The 5,740-nt window shown below is 36.2% G+C and overlaps 1 pseudogene; it reads right to left on the reverse strand.

Moving 5' to 3' along the window:
- Positions 1–5,142: 5,142 nt before the first annotated feature.
- On the reverse strand, positions 5,143–5,334 carry Gm13533 (annotated as a pseudogene).
- Between the last annotated feature and the right edge of the window lie 406 nt (positions 5,335–5,740).

A 5,740-nucleotide genomic window follows, 5' to 3' on the forward strand; every position in this document is an offset into this window, starting at 1 on the left:
CTTTCAAACAAAATTCACCAAAAAAGATAAGGAAGGACGCTTTATACTCATCAAAGGAAAAATCTACCAAGAACTCTCAATTCTAACCATCTATGCTCCAAAAGCAAGGGCACCCACATTCATAAAAGAAACTTTACTAAAGCTAAAAGCACACATTGGATGGCACACAATAGTTGTGGGGGACTTCAACACCCTACTCGCATCAATGGACAGATCACAGAAACAGAAACTAAACAGAGACACAGTGAAACTAACAGAAGTTTTGTAACAAATGGATTTAAAAGATACCTAAAGAACATTTCATCCTAAATCAAAAGAATATATCTTCTCTTGGGCATCACATGGTAGCTTTTCCAAAATTGACCATATAATCAGTCACAAATCAGACCTCAACAGATATAAGAAGATTGAAATAATCCCTTGCCTCCTATCAGGTCACTATGGATTAAGGCTGATCTTCAATAGCAAGGAAAATACTAGAAAGCCTACATACACATGAAAGCTGAGCAATGTTCTACTCAATGATAACATGGTTAAGGAAGAAATAAAGAAAGAAATGAAAGACTTTTTAGAATTTAATGAAAATGTAGATACAACATATCCAAAATTATGGGACACAACGAAAGCAGTGCTAAGAGGAAAACTCATTGCTCTGAGTGCCACCAAAAAGAAACTAGAGAGAGCATTTATTAGCAGCTTGAAAGCACACCTGAAAGAATCTGGAGAGAGCACACATAGTACACCTGAAAGCTCTAGAACAAAAGAAGCAAATACACCAAAAGGGAGTAGACAGCAGGAAATAATCAAACTCAGGGTTGAAATCAACCAAGTAGAAACAAAAGGAATTGTACAAAGAATCAACAAAACCAGAATTTTCTTTGAGAATATCAACAAGATAGATAAACCCTTAGCCAGACTAACCAGAGGGCACAGTGACAGTACCCGAATTAACAAAATTGGAAATGAAAAGGTACATGTAACAACAGAAACATAGGAAATCAAAAGAAAAAAATCAAATGCTACTACAAAAGCTCAACAAAACTGGAAAATCTGAATGAAATGGACAATTTTCTAGACAGATACCAGGTACCAAAGTTAAATCAGGATCAGATAAATGGTTTAAACTGTCCCATATCCCCTAAAGAAATAGAAACAGTCATTAATAGTCTCCCAACCCAAAAAAAAACCCCAGGACCAGATGAGTTCTATCTGACCTTCAAAGAGGACCTAATACCAATATTCCACAAAATAGAAACAGAAGGAACTCTACCCAGCTCTTTCTATGAAGCCACAATAACTCTGACCCAACAAAGAAAGAGCACTTCAGACTAAATTCCCTTATGAATATCGATGCAAAAATACTCAATAAAATTCTTGAAAACTGAATCCAATAACACATCAAAACAATTATCCATCATGATCAAGTAGGCTTCATTCCAGGGATGCAGGGATGGTTCAATATACAGAAATCCATCAATGTAATCCACTATATAAACAAACTCAAAGAAAAAAACCATATGATCATTTCATTAGATGCTGAGAAAGCATTTGACAAAATCCAACACCCATTCATGATAAAAGTCTTGGAAAGATCAGGAATTCAAGGCCCATACCTAAATGTAGTAAGAGCAATATACAGCAAACCAGTAGCAACATGAACATAAATGGAGAGAAACTTGAAGCAATCCCATAAAATCAGGGACTAGACAAGGCTGCCCACTCTCTCCCTACCTATTCATTATAGTCTCAAAATGCTAGCCAGAGCAATTATACAACAAAAGGAGATGAAAGGGATAGAAATTGGAAAGGAAGAAGTCAAAATATCACTACTTGCAGATGATATGATAGTATACTTAGGTGATGCTAAAATTTCCACCAGAGAACTCCAAAACCTGATAAACAACTTCAGCAAATTAGCTGGTTATAAATTTAATTCAAACAAATCAATGGTCTTCTTATACTCAAAGAAAAAACAGGCTGAGAAAGAAATTAGGGAAGAGAGGCCCCTTGGTCTTGCAAACTTTATATGCCCCCGTACAGGGGAACACCAGGGCCAAGAAGTGGGAGTGGGTGGGGGGGCGGAGAGGGTATAGGGGACTTTCGGGATAACATTTGAAATGTACATGAATAAAATACCTAATAAAAAATAAAAAATTGGAAAAAGAAAAAAAAGAAATTAGGGAAACAACACCCTTTACAATAGTCACAAATAATAAAAAATACCTTGGTTTGACTCTAACTAAGCAAGTGAAAGATTTAAATGACAAGAATGTCAAGTCTCTGAAGAAAGAAATCGAGGATCTCAGAAGATGGAAAGAAAGATCTTCTATGCTCATGGATTGACAGGATTAATATAGTAAAAATGGCCATCTCATCAACAGCAATATACAGATTCAATGCAATACCCATCAAAATTCCAACTCAATTCTTCATGGTTTTAGTAAGAACTATTTTCAAATTGATCTGGAATAACAAAAATCCAAGGATAGCGAAAACTATTCTCAACAATAAAAGAACTTTTGGTGGAATCACCACCCCTGACCTCAAGCTTTACTACCAAGCAATAGTGATAAAAACTGCATGGTTTTGGTACAGTGACAGGCAGATAAATCAATGGAATAGACTTGAAGACCCAGAAATGAACCCACACACTTATGGTCACTTGATCTTTGATAAAGGACCTGAAACCATCCAGTGGAAAAAGACAGCATTTTCAACAAATGGTGCTTGTTCAACTGGTAGTTAGCAAGTAGAAGAATGAAAATTGTTCCATTCTTATCTTCTTGTACAAAGCTCAAGTTGAAGTGGATCAAGGACCTCTACAGAAAAACAGATACACTGAAACTAATAGAAAAAGAAAGTGCAGAGGATCCTTGACAACATGGGCACCGGGGAAATTTTCCTAAACAGAACATCAATAGCTTATGCTCTAAGATCAAGAATTGAAAAATGGAATCTTATAAAATTACAAAGCTTCTGTAAGGCAAAGGACACTGTAATTAGGACAAAAAGGTTATAAACATACTGGGAAAAGAGCTTTACCAACCCTATATCTAATAGAGGGCTAATATTCAATGTATACAAAGAACTCAAGAAGTTAGAATCCAGAGAACCAAATAACCCCATTAAAAATGGGGTACAGAGCTAAACAAAGAATTCTCAACTGAGAAATACTGAATGCTTGAGAAGCACCTAAAAAAATGTTCAACATCTTTAGTCATCAGGGAAATGCAAATCACCTCACACCAGTCAGAATGACTAAGATCAAACATTTAAGTGACAGAAGATGCTGTTGAAGATGTGGAGAAAGGGGAAAACTCTTCCATTGCTGGTGGGATTGCAAACAGGTACAACCACTCTGGAAATCAGTTTGGCAGTTCCTAAGAAAATTAGACATAGTACTACCTGAGGACCCAGCAATACCTCTCCTGACCATATACCCGAAGATGCTCCACTATGTTCACAACAGCCTTATTTATAATAACCAGGAGCTGACCCAGATGGCCCTCAATAGAGGAACAGATACAGAAAATGTGGTATATTTACACAATGGACTACTACTCAGCTATTAAAATCAATGAACTTATAAAATTCTTAGGCAAATGGATGGAACTAGAAAATATCACCCTGAGTGAGGTAACCTAATCACAAAAGAACACATATGGGATTCACTCACTGACAAGTGAATATTAGCCCAGCAGCTGGGAATACCTAATATATAATTCACAGACTACATGAAGCTCAAGAAGAAGGAAGACCAAAGTGTGGATACCTAGATCCTCCTTAGAAGGGGGAACAAAATACCCATGGAAGGAGTTACAGAAACCTCAAGAAATAAAGTAAAAACAAACAAATAATAAAATATTTCCTCTTTTTCAGTGGTGCTAGGGATCAATCCAGGGTCTTACAGCACTAATATACATCCCCTGCCTCACTAGTTATTTTTGTTTTTGAGTTGACAACTTTCCTTAATAAAACACAAAGTTAAAGTACAACACACACACAAATACACACACATGTGCAAGTATACACATACCTTCTTTTCTTTTCCTGTTTGTGGTAATGGGAAATACCTTTCTTCAGAGACTCATAGCCTCTACTTAGTTCTTCAGATACTCACGGCTAATGACAAAGATGGGAGACAAACCAACAGTGACCAACACTGTTAGTGGAACAATCAGCAAAGTTGCCTTGACATGAAATAAATGATCCCATACTCTTCTATTCATAGCCTCTGGAATAATTTTTTAAAGTATTTTTATATAGAAGCCATTCGAAGGAAAAGACAAATCCTTCTATGTATTTGAAAATTGGATTTTACTAGATTCTTGCAGTCACAGTGACATGGTTGGTGGAGACTGTCTTTGGCCTTCGACTGGGCTCTTGTTCCATTCTTCCATGAAGGACATGGGCAAAACAGTAGAGTGAAAATATGAGGTGCTTGACTGCCAGTATGGGATCAACAACCCTAAAGTGGATAAAACACTCAACAGATTGCGTTATATTTATATATAAAATAAGTTAAATGTGAGTCAAGGCCAGCTTTTATATGATGGGGCTACCAATGTATTCTATGTCTTTATTGCTTTTGCATATATACAAAATATATAACACAGTCTGTATGTGTGTTTTTCTCTGAAAATTTAAGTTATTTACCTTCTTTAGAAGTTTTTTGATTCCTGTATTATGGAATTAAAATATTATTTTGGAAAAATACATATCATTTTCATAGCTACTTCATGAAAAATCTTGAATGCAGTATTTTATAAATGTTTCGTGCAGAATCACAATATAAAATATCTCATCAAGTAACCAAAGGTTTGAAAAGATTGAGAATAGTTTAATTGTGCACACCTTCCCTACCCGATACATGGTCATAGAGTAAGTATACAGAGAGTCAGCCTTACTGTACTTTCATGAGATACACTTCCTATGTCTCAAAGATACTGTATTTGTGCTTCTAATTCCTTTATGCTGCCAAGCTTTTGAAAACTTTACATGATATTGAAAATACATAAGAATACCTTGACAGTTTTTTTTCCAGACTGATAATTGTGCAAATTGAGTATTTACATGATGAGTTGACACCAGCTGCTTTGGGCATGAGCCTTAACAGGTGAGGTCAGACACTTTAGAATCCATTTACGTAGTTTTCACAGCTGGTGGCTTTTAAAGCCTTAACATGAAGTGTATGACCAACAAAACAATGCCTCCGTATGTGGCCAGGACACAAGTCATTCTGCCCATGAAAGAATAAGATTTGAAAGATTTTTAAAAATAACCAGTGAACTGGAATTGGTCAGTTTCTGGACCTGCCACAACTTCAGTTTTCATCTACGACTCGAATTCCACAGCCATTGTCCAATGAACCTGGCTACCACCTTGACCCAGCTGAAAGCACACTGGAAATGTAAAGCTATGAAGCCAATATTATTTTAAGTGCATCAGTGCGAGGGTCACTGCAGAAACTCCTGTTATTATTTTTCTAAGGCAGAAGGGTTTTTGTGTGTTTTTTCCCTTGTTCTTTGATTGCAATGGAGGCTTTTGAAAGACAGTAATTATTTTGAAGAAAATATCTACTAGCTGTTCTCAGTTACTATAGGTGAAATTAAGTGAGATCACAGAGATTTTATACATCCAAAGCTATTTACACCTTTCCTGTTTGTTTTCATGGTAGAGTCTCCCAAGTCCCAAACAGAGAGCACCTCCGCTATTTAGTCAGCATCAGCAGTAATCAAAT

The sequence above is a fragment of the Mus musculus genome, chromosome 2 (genome assembly GCF_000001635.26).
Source record: "Mus musculus strain C57BL/6J chromosome 2, GRCm38.p6 C57BL/6J".
NCBI classification, from domain to species: domain Eukaryota; kingdom Metazoa; phylum Chordata; class Mammalia; order Rodentia; family Muridae; genus Mus; species Mus musculus.